Genomic DNA, 17,307 nt, shown 5'->3' on the forward strand with positions numbered 1-17,307 from the left:
TCTCTTCCACCTTTCCACCCAATTTAGGGCACCCAAAGTGGCAAATATTAAGACATTACGAACAAAACATTGAAACATTTGAGAGGTTTAAAACATTTAAAATACAAATACACATAAAATAGTTAAAGCAATTAAATAAAAATATAAACACTCAAAAACATGAATAGGGGGGAGGGATATTTAGAGTTCGTGAGGGAATGCCAAACTGAAGAAAGATGTCTTTACCTGCTGGAGGAAGATGATAGAGGGAGAAAGATGAATTTCTCTGGGGGCAGAGTTCCCAAAGTTTTGGTGCCATGACCAAGAAGGCCCTTTGCGGCTGGTGCTACTAAAGCATGAGCAAGTACATCTTTTTTAAGAACTGACCGGAACACTAAAAAAATATTGGACAGATGGTGGGCCACAATGGAACCAGGGAACCAGAAAGGTGGTCTTCTTTTGCAGAATAAGCTAGAGGCTTGAGCTCCCTAATGAGATTCTGCAGCTTAGATTGTGGCCCAGCCACAATAAAGGAATGAAAGATTGTCAATGATTTCTGTGTCCTTGTACGTGTGGCTGATATGAATAAAAACACTGGAACTGGGAAAACAAAAGCAGTTGGTCTTGTTGGTGCAACAACTGTCCAACAACGGTACATCATCAGCTCTTCAGCAACCAGTTCTTATTCTGTCTCACTCATCCTAGATATTAGTACTGCAGTAGCAGGATATTTCCATATTTTTCTGAGAGAATTTTATTTGGAAAAGATCCACCCTTTAGTGTAAACAACCTTTCTGCACAGAGGTTTCTGAGTTGAGTGATAATACTTCAGTGAGTGTTTTATAACATGCAGTCTCCATTGCAATTTTAGAGTGATTAACAATCAACCAATTTACTAATAAAATACATATAGATATTGGGATATTTTTCTGTCATAAAATCTCAAGAATCATAGAACAAAAGCTAGATAGCAGGAAATATTGAAGTTTTTTATTTCAAATTTGGTGTAGAAAAACAGACAGAATCCAGAACAAGTTATATCAAGATGGAAGAGTGCCAGGAAGCATCATTCAGTAAGTGAAACCAGCAGTCCCTCTGTTCTTTATATTACGCATCCTATACACCAGAAGGAGAAGAGGGTCCACCGAATAGGCTCATTTACATTCCTGATTGGAAAGACACCCAAAAGAATCCGCAGGTAAGCATACTATTTTTGGTTGGGAAGATGGCCTTAAATAGCCTCACTATTTTGTCTCTTTGTTCTGTTGTATATGCTTTAGCTTTCAGTGAGAATCATTAATAATAATTTTACAAATTTAATTTGAACCTTGGTTGTCAAAATTGAAGCTTTATAAGCATGTGGCATATCTAGGGAACAACCAGCATCCAATGTCTTGCTGCTTCTTTTGGCAGATATACTTCTTACTCCCAGATTGATCCTAGTGGTAGCTAGTGAGTTTCAGATGCTTGTGGCAGCATATACCATAGCAAGAAAAAGAATAATAAGCTGCTCCCCTAAATTATAGCAACTATCTTTGGTTGGGTTGGCTCAGATTTTGCATTTCACAAAGGTAGTTATGGCTTGTCAGTACCTGTTTGTTTCTAGGTTCCATCACAGTGATCATATTTAAAATGTGTTTGCAATGTATTTTGAAATTCTGTGATAGTTGAGTGTTGGAAGAATCTTACCTTAATTGCAGCTTTTAGAGGTCCCTTTATTTTCTGGAAAACGGGGACAATAAACATTAGTGGCTGTGGTGGCACTGTTGCTTATTAGTTAATGGCTGTAATAATTACTGTCATTGAAAGAACTCAGAACCAAGCAGCATAGAAATACATAAATTACGGGTGAATTATTTGATGTTTGTAGTTGCCATGTTCTTTATTAGTGTTTATATGATCTGGAATATCTCTTAAGTTAAACTAAGTTAACTTAAATCACATTATATGTCTGGATCTCACAAAGTTTATCTTTGAGAGGTGAACTTCTGAAGAGAATGGTTGATGATGATGATAATAGGATTTCTAAATCACCCTCCTCCAGAGGGCTCAGGGCAGTGTACATCATATTTAAAATACAGTTCAGTTAAAAACATTTCAAAATAGAAATTATTTAAATTAAAACCGAACCATCAATTTTGGTTTCTGGTGAACCAGTGAAACCATTAACCTTCATTCCTAGATGGCATTCTGCATGTGGTTGCTTTCTCTAAGGGGTGGGGTCCTGGGCTGGAGGAGATGGAAAAACTGTTGCTGTCCTCAACCATAGGCCTGGTGGAACATCTCTGTTTTACACACCATGCAGAACTGGACAAGATCCCAGAGGGCACGGATGCCTCTGAAAAAGCCCTGTCTCTGGTCAAGGATAGCCGGACATCTCTTGGGCCTGGGATCACCAGCAGATTTTGATCTTGTGAGCATAGTGCTCTTCAGGGAACATACTGGGAGAGGCGGTCCCACAGGTACATTGGTCCCTGACTGTTTAGGCCCTTACAGTTTAAACCCAAAAAAAAGAGGGGGGGAACTAAACTAACCTAGCAAAAACCTTCAAAGGAAGTTTAGAAAACTTATTGAGGGCCAAAAGTTAAAAACATAAATAAGTATAGACAAAAGAATATTTATTTCAAAGACATATAGAAACCTTGTAGGGGCCCAAATAAAGCCTCATAAAATGTTCAAAGTGACAAAAGCACAAATAAGAACAATGACCTGACACGTTTCGGCTCACAGGAGCCTTCTTCAGAGGTCAAATAGTACAAAGAACAAAATACACCAAGCAACAAAGTCCCTGTAACACATGTAAGACAATAAGCAATTAATAAATAGGGCCAAAAATGGAATGCTGTATTGAGAGAGAGAAAATGTTTTAGGTTAATATTTAATTATTCAATTAAAAATTCCATCCAATATTTAAAAAATATTTTACTGTACTCAAACATAATATACTTACTTCCAATCTGGAATTGAATGACACACCAAAAGATTTTTATTTGGGGCCACAAATATAATCTGGCCTTGTGCCAGAAGTAGTTGCATATACTGGAAATAATATCAGTACCAATATGTAAAAAGGTAAAGGTTCCCTTGCTCGAAAGCCAGTCGAATCCGACTCTAGGGTTGCGGTGCTCATCTCCGTTTCAAAGCCGAAGAGCCAGCGCTGTCCGAAGACGTTTTGCGGCACCCGGGTCTTGAACTGCTGAACTACTGACCTTCCACAGCCTGCAGTTCGGCGTCTTAACCACTTGAGCCACCGCAGCTCCAATATGTACCTGGAAATAAAGATGACAATAAATTCCAAAATGTAACCAATAGTAAAATGTATTAAATAAAAATATGAGGAATTAAATAAAAAAAGAAATACCTTCCAGTTTAGGTCCTAAGTGTGCTAGTAAAATTGCCTTATAGTGTAATAGAGAATGATTCAATGCTGATACAGTGTCAGAAGTCAGTCACAGAAAGGAAAAAATTAGGGGGGGGGGGGAATGACATTGCAAAAAACCCCAAACCCTTAAAGAGATAGTACTCTGGCAACCTTCACAGTCTGGGCCGCCATAGATGAGGTGTCCAGAAGCACACCCAGACTCTTGACCAGTGATGCCAATGTTAGTGGCACACCGTCAAGAGCTGGGAGTTGACATCCCAGCCTTGGATCACTCCCACCCAGCCACAGAACCTCCATCTTTGACGGAATCAATCAGCGCTGTTGGTCTCTGTCCAACCATGGCCTTCAAACCCTCAGCCAAGCCATATCTATAAATTTATTTATTTAGTTAGTTAGTTAGTTTAAATAATGTATTTAAATACATATTATAGATATATATTTTCAGCAGTTGTTATATCTCCTGTATATTGGTAGGGGACAAGGAAATGGAATACTTTTTCATTCATATTGCCCTCCTGTGAAAGATATGCAGTGCATGAACATATCAACTTTTATTTGAGACTTTGTTTAAATCAGGTCCTTTATGTCTGAGGTGATACTGTATGAACTTTACCATGACTTGGTCATACAGTGAGTTGCCTCCTAGTGAACATTGCTAGAACTGCCAATTCAGACGGGGGTGGTGGTGGGGAGAATTTTGAAAGACTTTATCTAACATAGCAATTTTGGAGATTGTCAGTAGGAAGTTTTAGGTGATTGCCACCCTCCATAAAAATCAGATATCAAAGTGAACATATTGAATGTGCCATTTACAGCTTCAAAAATAAATGTGAGAAGGAGTGTTTAGAGACCCAGACACCTGGCTTCATACTTGTTTATAAACTTGTATGATCCAAAATACTTTCTCTAGCTACTCCACACTTGTAGCAAATGTTGGCAGTCAGGTGAGGGCTACAGATAACTCAAAAATACAAATGCTCTTCAGGTAGCACAGATCACTCCCTCTGGAGAAAACAGTGCACTCTGTCATTATACCCTGCTGAGGTCGCCACAGGAAGCTGACACTGTTTGCCCAAAGCCAGAGCACACTCCCAGAGCCTCTTTCTAGATCTCGTTGTATTTATTTTCACAACGGGCCTTATTTCTAGTTGATTTAGAAAGGTGTAATTCTCTTTAGGATTGCACTGTTAGTAACCTAATTATATTAAAGAACTAGAAGAATAATAGTTGGGTTTTATACCCCACTTTCCTCTGTTCTAAGGAGTCTCAAAGTGGCTTACAATTGCCTTCCTTTTCTCTCTCTCCATCAGGCACCTTGTGAGGGAGGCGGGGCTGAGAGAGCTCTTAGAGAACTGTGATTGACCCAAGGACCCCCAGCAGGCTTCATGTGGAGAAGTGGGGAATCAAATCTGGTTCTTCAGATTAGAGTCTGTCACTCTGAACCATTACAATACGCTGGCATTTAAGATCAGGGGGTGCTTTGGAACAAAATTCTCCTCTTAATATTTTAACTTAAATTAGTTGTACTCTGATCTGGATATATCTTGAAGAGGATATATGGGTGCTATTATTACATGCACCTAAATATGAAAATCTGTTAAAGCCATTTGGTTCATGGTAACATTCCAATATTGCGCTAAATGGTAGATCTTGATATAAATGACATACAGTCCTACAGCTAAATCCTCTCAGAACGCTGAAAATTTGCATATATTGGATTTGTTGTTGTTCAATCACACAGCGACTCTTCGCGACCCCATGGACCACATCACGCCAGGCCCTCCTGTCTTCTGTCGTGCTCCGGAGTTTGCTTAATTTAATGTTCGTTGCATCTATGACACTGTCTAACTATCTCATCCTTTGCTGTTCCATTCTTCCCTACAGATAAATAAATTTAGTGAATTAAATATCACATCATAGGATAAAGACAGTCAGGTATTCTGAGTATGATGGAAATGGTTTAAATGCACTTTTACTTTCTTGAAAACTAATTCCTCTGAATGGACCAAATGTGTGTTTAGGACAGCCCCACAAAATGTTAAAATATTTGTCTGTCTTCACATGTGAGAATTCCAAGTTTCGTTAGTCGTGATGGAAAAGATAGTAATGCTTGTTATGTAGGTTTTGATATAGGATATAGTGGCATTATATTACAAATAGAGCCACTATATGTATTCTTTTTGGGTTACCATGGGAACAACATGAATGTGTTATGGATGGTTGCCACTTCGTTCTGGCTGATTTTAAGCATTTTACTAGACGGCTAACCACAAAAGAAGTACCCTAAGCCTCCAGTTCCTAGCAGCAATAATGTCCTTCATTAATCCCTTCCTCTATTAATTAGCCCTCTGTTTTAAGAAAATGTAATGCTGTGATTCTGAAAAGGTAAAATTATAGGAATATATTTCCCTGGATAAATTGATCAGTGTTTGTGTTCTAGTCCAAAATGTACATAAAACTTTATTATGTACGTAAAACTATGAATAAACAGATGACGTCTTATTCACTGCAGTGCTGTCCTTAGAGTGGGTATAGACCAACATGTGCTTCCTTTTCAAACCAAGGGTTTTTAATTAAACCAAAAATAAGATGCTGAATTTGCACAACTGCATTTATGCCCTCATATATATCCCTATAGTGTCTAGCCATAAGGAAGTAGATTTTCCACAGCCATCGTGTGACACTGCTAACGATTGAATTCAGTTCAGTGTGCCAGGAAGAGTGTGATGAAAGCAAAGAGTCGGGAGAGCTCTGAGACAGAATCATGAAATGTATAGGTTTCTGTGGTAAGAGGATGCATAGCTAAAACGTCAGCGTGAAAAAATGTAAAGGCTCTACAACCCTAGGGCTCCAAGGTTAGAGGTTATTGAGCAGCAGCACCCAGAGCAATGGACTGGGGGTGGGGCGAGCAGGGACAGCCACACCCAAGAGTTGAGTTGTCAGCCCTGAGGGAAGCTAGTGGGGAGAGTGTGGCCAGGGACCACTGCTGTAAGGTGGGGTTGGCTGGCTGACTGTAGCTGCTACTGCTGGGAGAAATGGAATCCCTTGAAGGCTGCCCTGAGCATGGGATCAGCAGAGAGGAGGTGTCCTCCAGCCATAGGGAGAAGGTCTTTTAGGGAGGGCCTTAAAGGAAGCAGGAAGGCAAAGCCAGGTGTAGATGACAGAAGGCAAGGGATGGGAGTGAAGGAACTCCCTGCCAGCTGAAGCGAGGAATGGGAATGAAAGGAATTGTCTGCCACAAGGGGCTGAAAGAAGGCTCTGTGTATGTAGATCACACCCTCCAAAGAAAAGGTTTGAACTCTGCACCTTGGTGTCCTGGTGAGTTTGTAAGAGCAAGAGACATGTATCACCTCCCCACATCAAGTTTGCTATGCATCCCACTGCTGCAGGGTTAGTTGACAGAGAAAGAGACATGGACAATAGCTGAGCAGAAGGGCATCGCAGGATTTCTGTTGCTTATGGAAAAGTTTGTTCCTATTTTGTGAACTACAAATGCCCAAAAGTAGAGACAAAAAGTAGAGGCTAAACCTCTGTTTAGATTTCAGTAGGTGTAAATCAAAAATTATTTCCAGAACACAGGTTAGCGAATTAACATCTCTATACTTTTGAATGTTTTTGAGAACATAAAAGGACTGCTAGGTAGTGAAATCCTATGGGATGCTTATAGAGCTAGTACATAAGGCTTACAGAGTGAAGTGGCAACTAGACTTATTACAGCAATTACAAGTCCTACTTGGGAAAAAGTTTATGAAGACATAATTGGTACCCCAGTCAATGTTAATATTATAGAAAATGGTTTTAAACTTCTTTACATATGGCACTATATGCTGACTGGGATCTGTAAAGTGTTTCAAACTACTAGTGATCGCTGCTAATGTTGTTTACAAGAAAAGGGTACATTCATCCACATAGGGTATAGTTGTCTGTTTTAAAGCCTTTTTTGGCAAAAGGTTTGTGATTATATTGAGTGTGATTGTGGAATGCAGTATACCATGTGGATTGCAATATACCATGTAATTCATTGTTAATGTTGTTTGGCCAAATGGAAGAAGCTTCGTAATAAAGCATGGCATCTTTGTTGGAAACATAATAGTTGCAGCAAGGTTGCTTTTAGCAAAACCGTGAATACAAACAAAGATATACAGAACTGTGGGCAAGGAAGTGCTGATACAGCATAATTATGGATAAAGTTTCAGTTTGTAGACAGCAGAGTAGAAACAAAGCACGGTCTCAGGTTTCAATGGTGCAAAGATGGAGGCTGTTTATAAACGAGGGGATTATACTAAAGCCAGAGGAAAAGGTTGAAATTGTGAAATTGTCTTGCATCAGAGATCCACAATCTTTTTGAGCCTGCGGGCACCTTTGGAATTCTGACACGGGGTGATGGGTGGAAAAACAAAACAGTAACCGCAGGAGGTGGAACCAACTGCAAATTACCAGGGAGTTAGGGTCACGCATCGTTCTGATAGTAATTCTGAACATTTCGGGGCAGAAGTTCTGTTTAACTGGATGGATTTTCAAGGGAACATTTTGTTTCAAATGTTTTCTTGTATACACATAAAACAAGTGTACATACTAAAGTAAGCTAAGAAACCTTCATCTGGCAGTATCTGTCTTCATTTTGAAGGTATTTAACACTTACGCAAAAGGAAAAGGACAAACTGCTTCTTGTCCTGACTATCCCCTTTACATAAGCCCATCGTTGCCAAAGTCTACCTGGTCCCCCCCCCCACTCTCAAACAATGCTCGGCAAGTGCCCAGGGGAGGTGCTGGGGGGGGGGCAGCATGGTGCCCTTGGGAACCACACTGGGGACCTCCGTCTCACATTGAGGCTAGTTCCGCAGAACAAAGTTAGAGTCCAGTGGGGCACCTTTAAGGCCAACAAAGGTTTATTCAAGGTATGAGCTTTCGTGTGCACGGCACACTTTTTCACCTGGAACTATCTTCATGGGAGGCACCACACGCAGCCAGATGGAATGGAACTCCATCAGCCCGGCAAAGAAACTCGCACAGGTACAGACTGATATTTCCTTTCTTACAAACTTCCATTTCATTGTATCTGAAGAAGTGTGTATACACACGAAAGCTCATACCTTGAATAAACCTTTGTTGGTCTTAAAGGTGCCACTGGACTCCAGTCTGTCTTACATTGAGGTTGTTAGTGTTTATAAGTAGTGTTAGATAAGATACAAGTAAGTGTCAAGTGACCCAAGAATTGTTAATCAGAGGTTTTTTTAGTGTTGTTGTCATTGTAGTAGGTTCAGGACTGAATTGTTAGATACAAGATAAATGTAGCAAAGTGATTAACTGGTTTGATGTCTTTGGTTAAAAAAGAAGTGGAGAGATAAAAAGCAATAATGGATGACAGAACAGGTGAATGGAAAGTAGTGTTAGCTGTTGTGCAAACAACAACTACTACTACTGCTACATCCCACCCCATAGCAGTGTGTCATATCCCACCGCTGTGCTTAGTTTAGGATGGCATTTTCCATCAGCACAAGGCCTGTCCTGCTAGCAGAGAAGTTTCTTGCAGTGGCAAAACATTCCATTCTGACCTGAGTGCAGTGGTAAGATGCAAGTGGAGTGGTCTTGATGCTTCCATCATATTTGCTTTCACAATCTGAATGATATATATTTTTATAAGTGCAGTGATTTGGCAATGCCATCCTGACCCATTGGAAGTAAGTGTCATGGATTGATTGGATATAGATTTTTTTTGTTCAGATTTCTTGACTGGTCTTTATGTCATTAGAACTAATAACTATGTTTGGTGTTTATTGATGGGTACAGGAGACAGTTTGAAGAAATGGCATCTCATTTCAGTATGGCTTCAGTGGATGAACTCGCAAAGCATATCGCCATGGCAACATCAGAAGAGAGGCAGAAAATGTTGAAAGAATTTTATGGTGCAAAGTATCCAGAGCTAAAGGACTTATTAAAAATTGATGTTCCAGTTTTGGTTCAAGAAAGAAGCATGGAAGGAGATGTGCGCACAACTCAGTCCAGGAAAAGAAAGCCTGTTAATAAAGATGGAAAATCAAAGCCTGGTCCTCCTGCTGCTCAGGTTCCTCTTTGTAGAACTGTAGATCTGTGTGGCCAAAAAAGACATAAAGTAGAAACAAAGCAGTTTCCATATGATCCCTGCATACATACTGCTATGTGTCATAAAGTTGAAGATAAACAATTGCCCACTGTCATTACCAAAGATAGCATTAGTGGGAGAAACAGCCAGGCATTCAAAGATTTTATGGCATCTGACTCATTAAGCAATAAATCAGGAATAATTGAGGGGCTGTCTGCAAATACCACTAAAGGACAGCAGAATTTGAAAGGGACAGACTCACCAAGAAAACCCTCTCTGTCTCAGTCAGAAAGCAGACAGGCTCAAATATGCAAGAAAAACTCTTTTGCAGATGTACTAGGGGACACCTCTATTTTAAATGACCTCTTCAAAAGTAATGGAAATAGGCCAAGGGAGCCTCCCAAGAGCTTTCCTTCAGGCCGTGTTGAAAAAGCAAAAACCCGACCAAAGGACTTCTGGGATATGCTGAATGAGCAAAATGAGGATAGCCTCCAAAAACTCACAGACATGTCAACTATAGAGAAATTGTGTGAAAGAGCGCCTCATGTCATTTTGTCAAAGAAAAAGGAAGAGGAAGAGAAGTCACTTTGGGGAAAAAATGACAATTTTTTATGGAAGAAATGTAACACAAACAATTTGGATGATTAATCTACTTATTGGCACAAGACTGAGTTTCTAAATATGTAATAAAGAACATATGATTTAAATATTGTCAGATGCTATAAAAGGTTATTTTTTCATCCTGAATGTAACCCAATGTTCTCTCAGCCTTTTCAGGTCCTTTCAACATTGTCTTCCTTTTGTTGGGGGTTTTTTTTCATTTCTTTTCAATTTCTCCTGTTTAGAAACAGGAACCTGTTGATATCTTCATAAAACCTGTTCATTTGTAGGCATTGCAAAAGGAAGGTGCCTTTGAAACAGAGCCAAGGGCCAGTGCCATGAATAAAAGCCTTTATGGCACCTGTGAGTATTTTAAACTTTGTTGTTGTTATGAACTGCTGCAGCCATTCTGCTTTTACTGTAAATACAGAAATGTTTTATTTTAATACAGAAAATATTTGGGGCACAGTCCTTCTCTGTAGTCATGCCGGCCACATGACCACGGAAAACGTCTTCGGACAGCGCTGGCTCTTTGGCTTTGAAACGGAGATGACCCTAGAGTTGGACTCGACTGGCTTTCGAGCAAGGGAACCTTTACCTGTACCTTACCTTCTCTGTACCTAGAAGAAACCATATAGAGCCCAGCAGAGACCTGTTTCTTGGCCTTCTTTGATATGGACACAGGCAAATACAATGGGCCGTAAGAAAGAATAGGACATCTGCATGTGCCTCTTATACCCGTGTCCAGATCCCAAATTAGGCAATTTTAAGGTGATGCTGCCTGATGCAAAAATACTTATCCGTGGGATTTTACACACACATACAACTTCTCATTTAAACGAGGGTCCTCATACATACTGTGTAATTGTTTTACACATGTAGCAGCTGAATTTAAACAAGACACGTTGGGAGTTCAGCTCTACAAGTGAGCTGCTATGTCATTTAAGGTGAAGAAAGACTCCTTAGATAGGAGGAAGGCTTCCAACTTTAGCCAAAATGAAAGGTGGGCTATGAATATTTTAATAAATTAATACATAAATCAACTTTGAACTGTGGAATGGTAGGATGGGGTAGGAACCACCCCTAAAGGGATCCCTCCACAGACACCGAGACCTTGTGCAAGGAAGGATTATACTCTTTTAGTCCCAGATCCACAATTGACCCCTGCAAATATATACATTTATATGTACATAGAATTTTATTGTTTGTGTTTCAGGATACTGTTGCTTTAAATTTTCTTGGGTACACATTCCAAACGTGGGACCTTTTTTCTCTGTAGCTGCCATTTTCTGAGATAGCGGATATGGTTATGGTGTCTCAGACCCAAACCAGAGAAACTACTGACATTGTGTGCCTGTAAAACATGGAGATCTAATGTATGCAGGTGCAAGAAGGCTGGACTACTTTGTTCTCTTTTCTGTAAGAGTCAAAAGAACTGTACTACCAAAAAGTAGGCATTATAAATATCACACTGATAAACAAGCACTCTAATATTTTGTTTACTGTTATTTAAGGCAGCAGAATAAACAATTTTCTGTGCTTTTAGAAGTTGTCAGCTTAACAATTCTCCTGTTATATTTTGTCCCAATATTATAAACATCTAAAAAACCAAAAATATTACGAATCTTTTAAAAATACTTTATTTTGTTTTTACAAATGCAATAGCATATTTGGTTTATTGACTCTAGAAACATTCTGTTTGATGTTAGCCAAATTGCTTTATTTACAGCAATTGGCAATTTAAATGGGTTCTTGCCAATTTATACCAAGGGTTACCAGTAAAGGGTTACCAGTAAAGAATTCGAGGCTGTTGTGGTTAAAATAGATGTCTTTTACTTAAAAAATATATCTCATACAAACAATACTGATGCACTCACACATTCAATCAAATTCCTAATAATTACAGTTGAAAATAAGCACATTTGCATTAGCAGTTGGGGGTGATGATGGGTGATACTTATCTGTCTTGCAGCTTGGTTGTTCCAATAAAGAATGGAGGGGAAGAAATGGAACTAAGGAATTCACACACGACCAGAAGCAGCCGGAATGTGTGGGCAGTAGAGGCAAGGGTTGGGGATAGCAAGTGGGACTCAAGAGGAGTAAAAGCAGACAGGGGTCATTTTGGGGGGAATGCTAGCTAGGAGGAGTCAGGTGACTGGTTCCCTCCTTTTATAGGGGGTCCAAGAGATGGGTGGTAACTGTACCAACCTCTTGACCCACCTACCCGTTAGTCCGTCCCAAAAACAATCCTATTGGTTGCATGTAGGAATGGGAGGTTACCTAAGAGGGGTGGCCAATATTGTAACCTAACACCTTACTCAGAGTATGGCATCTGGACAGGTGTGAAATTCAGGCGTCAGGATGCTTCATTGTAGTGCTGATGAAGCTGGCCATTCCATTGATAACCCAATGTCCATATGGCAGGAAATACCAGCTCAGGTGATGGGTAGTACGTGACTACAAGCAGCTCTGTCATGGGGGCTGTTTCTTCCTAGAGTTGTTGTTTCATTGCTCACAATAATGGAGGTTTGTGCTTCTTCACCAGGCTGGGTAACTGTGTAGCTGAAACCTTATTTACATGTAAGGTATGTGCAGGCACCCTCTATGTGTGGCATCACAACAGGTGGCCTAAAGTGTACAGCTTTCTGAGCCTATGTGTATGTGCACAGTCCATTGTGTGTAGCAATAAATAGTTCATAAAGCAAATATAAAGCTTATTCTCTAACATTTGATTCCAATATGAGCATCCTACAAGAATGTGAAAAAAGATCCACCATCTTGCAAAATGGCGGCTGCCAGAAAAATGGCTGTCTCTGCAATTAATATAATAGTGTATTTGGCTTTATCAACCTCAAAAACATATATTGTGACACCAAGATAAACATCCCAAGTGAATTTTAAATATGTAAATAACCATATCTACTATCTTGGAAAATGGCGGCTATCGGAAAAAGTCCCCAAATTGGAATACCTACCCAAGAAAATGTTAAATCAATAGTGTCCTGAAACACACACAAACAATAAGATTCTATGTACATTTTCTTTCCTTTTCGTTTTTTTTGCAGGAGTCTATTGTGGATCTAGGACTATTTATGTCAAACTGTGATCTGTTGTCCTGTGAAGAATACTTTTTTTGTGTGTAAGGCAGAAATCATGATGAACATACAGAGAAAGTAAAAATCCAGAGTTATAATCCAATTGAAAATAGTAATCTCTGTCCTGATCTGAATAGCCCAAGCAAGCCTGATCTCGTCAAATCTTGGAACTAAGCAGGGTTGACTCTGGCAAGTACTTGGATGGGAGACCTCCTTGAAATACCAGAGGTGGGAGGCAGGGGCAGCTCTCTGAACATCCTCCAGGCTCCCAGTAGGGGGTCAATTACCAGAGGTCGCCATGACTTCAGGTGCACACACATTCACCAGAGGTTGCCATGACATCCGGGTGCACACACACTCAAACGCATATAGAAAGATCTTTCTTGTCCATTCACAGGCCGTCTCCAGATTCACATACAGTGTTTATTATATGTAACATCTTCCATTTACTGTTTGCCTTCTATCTTTGTAATCTACTTTCTGCATTATGGTATGTCATGCCTTCAATGTTTTTTGTTTGCATTATTTTCTAATGCTGGAATCCTCGCCCTGTTGCAATGTTTACTATGTCTTGTCCTATTTTATTGAATTTTTTAATGTTTTGTAATCCACTGTGAGTCTCAACAAGAAGGGTGGGCTATAAATGAAATAAACAAATGTTTATACACAGCTGCGGGCTATATGTACATAACTGCATGCAAGAACCTCTGCATGCTCAGCATGGTTAGTACTGAACTAGAGTGGGGCAGATTCCAGACCAGAGGGAGGGCATAGTTCAAAAAGTGTGCAGAACTCAACTTCTACTGCTGCTGCTGATGGTATGGCATATTTTCATTTTCTCCTGTAGTTGTACTCGTGGAGTCACTTTGCTCTAACCTTTCATGGATTACAGGTGTGTCTAGTGCAGGATTTAACCCACCCATCAGACATATATTTTGTCTTCAGTAAATCACATGGCTAGGACCTTGAGAGCAATAAATGTAAAATTAGCATTCTATCAAATGCTGCCTTACTCTTCCTGCCCAATGTATTTATATAGGTAACAAACCAGTAGCTCTGATTTGTGTGCATAGGGCCTTCATCAGCAACTAATTATTTTCACGGGGCATATTTTCAGTTGAACAAGGGCTGAAAACCCAATGACTCATTCCAGTGGCAGCTGAAACATCAGGTGAATAGTTCTTTTACTCATTCTGCAGCAGTGTGAATTTCAACAAAGACTTTTGCTGGATTTCATGAAGATGAGTTTTCCCCACATCAGAAATGCTTCCTTCGGACAAGGGTCAGACATCTGCACTTCCTCCCAGCTACTTCATGGCAACTGTTCTGCTTTGGTCCTCTGTAAAAATAAAGCAATACTTGCGGTCTCTATACTAAAATAATCTAACTTCCCAGAAAATATCCCTTCTATTATGGATTCCTTAAAAAAAGATTATGTAGTGTATTCTAAAGTGGAGGAATTTAAAATGAGTGATCAAATATTTCCTCAGATGGATCAAATATTACGTCAGGATGAACACATTATGAAATCTTTATCCCAGTGTAGTCTCATCAGTCACTTGCATGCTGATCAGTAATGATGTGATAATAATGTACAAATGCTCCAAAAAGACGCATTTCGTTACTTTAAGTTTTGTGCTATGCACAGCAGCAGCACAGCAGGTTGGATCCAATAGCCCTTTCCCCTTAATTCTTGCTCCACTGACAGTGCTTCTTACACTGGATCAAGATTCCTCACAGTGGGCCCAGCTGTATGTTTGTTTTGCTTGAGTGTGCACATTCAGTTTGTAGTGGGAAATGACTGGTGAGAACTAATCGAGTCCTCTACAAATTGGAGACCCAGCTGAGCTCTGAGCAGGAGCAGGAGACAGAGCTGCTAGAGGGGTGAGTGTTTTTTTACTTGCTTTCAGCTGAGGGGATTCAGCTGAGGATATTGTGTGGGAAGACTGTGTTTGGGAGTGTGTGAAAGCGCTTAGAGTTGTTGCAGAGTCCTGGCTGCTTGAGAGAGGGAGAGGAAGGGGAGAAAAGACTCTCGGGGACTTGTTAGCTACGTCCCACTCTGGATCTGGCAGCCCCGCTGCTGTCAGGGAGCATGAGGGTCTAGGGGAAACAGGGCACCATGCTGAGGATAAGGGGAATGTGCCCTCAGAAGGGACCTCTTCCCCAGCTGGTGAGCGGCTCTCCTTTTGCACCAAGGAACCATCCCTGAGCAGGGTGGGAGGGGGGCTCTTGGTAGTGGGTGATTCGATCCTTAGGCAGGTAGACAGCTGGGTGGCGAACCCGCGTACTGACCGTATGGTGACTTGCCTGCCTGGTGCGAAGGTAGCGGACATTACGCGTGTTTTAGATAGGCTGGTAGATAGTGCTGGGGAGGAGCCAGTGGTCGTGGTGCATGTCGGCACCAACGATGTGGGGAAATGCAGTCGTGAGGTCCTGGAGGAGAAATTTAGGCTGCTGGGCAGGAAACTTAGGTCCAGGACCTCCAAGGTAGCCTTCTCAGAAGTGTTACCTGTTCCACGCGCAGGGCCGGAGAGACAGGCAGAGATCAGGAGTCTCAATGCGTGGATGAGACGATGGTGTAGGGGGGAAGGGTTCAGGTTTGTTAGGCACTGGGATACTTTTTGGAACAAGAGGGAGCTGTACAGGCGAGACGGTCTCCACTTGTCCCGAGAAGGAACCAGGCTGCTGGCACTTAAAATCAAAAAGGTGGCAGAGCAGCTTTTAAACTGAATATTGGGGGAAAGCCGACAGGAGATGAAAAGTCTCTGGTTCGGGTTGGCTCATCTGAGAGAGGTGAGGGGGTACCGGTTGCTTTTCTACAGGGAGGTGGATTGAAATTGTCCACAGAGGCCATGGCTGGTGACATGGACTGCCGGACAACGACTCGAGATAGCAAGAGGAAGGATGCAGGCTTAACTTGTAAGGGAAATTACAGCTGTTTCTATACAAATGCTAGAAGTGTCCGAGGTAAAATCGGGGAGTTGGAGTGCTTGGTGTCGGAGGGAAAAATAGACATTGTGGGTATTTCTGAAACTTGGTGGGATGAGGAAAATCAGTGGGACACAGTGATTCCCGGTTATATATTATATCGGAAGGATAGGGGGGGAAGGGTTGGAGGTGGGGTAGCTCTGTATGTCAGAGAGGGTATAAAGTCTAGAAAGATTGAGAGGCTAAGTGAATTGGATTCGCTTCTGGAAGTTCTATGGGTTGAAATAGGGGGGCCAAAAGGAAACTTAACACTGGGAGTTTGTTATCGCCCACCAGATCAAAAGATAGAGGAGGATTATAAAATGATGAATGCCTTAAAGATAGCAACTAGACAAAAACACTGTGTAATAATAGGTGATTTTAACTACCCACACATTGATTGGGTCAATATGTGTTCTAGTCGGGAAAAAGAGATTGAGTTTCTAGACACTCTAAATGACTGTGCTATGGAGCAGATGGTCACGGAACCTACCAGGGGAGAGGCGATCCTTGATTTGGTCCTAAGTAACACTCAAGACCTGGTGAGAGATGTAAAAGTGATTGCACCGCTTGGAAACAGTGATCATAATGTTGTTGAGTTCATCATTTGTACAAATAGAGAATTGGCCAAAAAGACTCACACAACCATTTTTAACTTTAAAAGGGGTAATTTCTCTGATATGAGGGGACACGTGGGGAGGAAACTGAAAGGAAAAGTAGAAAGGGTCAAAACAATTGGGGAAGCTTGGGATCTATTTAAAACTACGATCCTAGAAGCTCAAAAAATATATATTCCGCAGGTTAGGAAAGGCACAAACAGGTATAGGAAAAAGCCTGCATGGTTAACAAACAGAGTAATGGAGGCTGTAAAAAGTAAAAAGAATTCCTTTAAGCAGTGGAAAGCTAGTCACAGTGAGGCTGATAAAACGGAACACAGGCTATGGCAAATAAAATGCAAGTCTGAGGTCAGGCAGGCAAAAAGGGAATATGAGGAGCATATAGCAAAAAACGTAAAAACCAATAATAAAACTTTCTTCAAATACATTAGAAGCAGGAAACCAGCCAGAGAGGCAGTGGGGCCCTTGGATGACCAAGGAGTAAAAGGATGATAGGAGTACTGAAGGATGATAGAGAAATGGCTGAGAAGCTAAATGCATTTTTTGCCTCTGTCTTCATTGTGGAAGATGAGAAGTGCTTGCCCA

General features: G+C 40.8%; 1 long non-coding RNA gene across 1 annotated transcript in view; it reads left to right on the plus strand.

Annotated features, from left to right (window-relative positions):
• LOC107111665 overlaps positions 1 to 10,100 on the plus strand; it is a 31,654-nt gene extending 21,554 nt beyond the window's left edge. Inside the window, exons 3-4 of the long non-coding RNA XR_001482568.1 lie at positions 990 to 1,177; positions 9,152 to 10,100. This is a non-coding gene — a long non-coding RNA (uncharacterized LOC107111665). The remainder of the gene's footprint in view (positions 1 to 989; positions 1,178 to 9,151) is intronic.
• The last annotated feature ends 7,207 nt before the right edge of the window (positions 10,101 to 17,307 follow it).

The sequence above is a fragment of the Gekko japonicus genome, unplaced genomic scaffold, assembly GCF_001447785.1.
Source record: "Gekko japonicus isolate JY-2015 unplaced genomic scaffold, Gekko_japonicus_V1.1 scaffold355, whole genome shotgun sequence".
In the NCBI taxonomy this organism is placed as follows: domain Eukaryota; kingdom Metazoa; phylum Chordata; class Lepidosauria; order Squamata; family Gekkonidae; genus Gekko; species Gekko japonicus.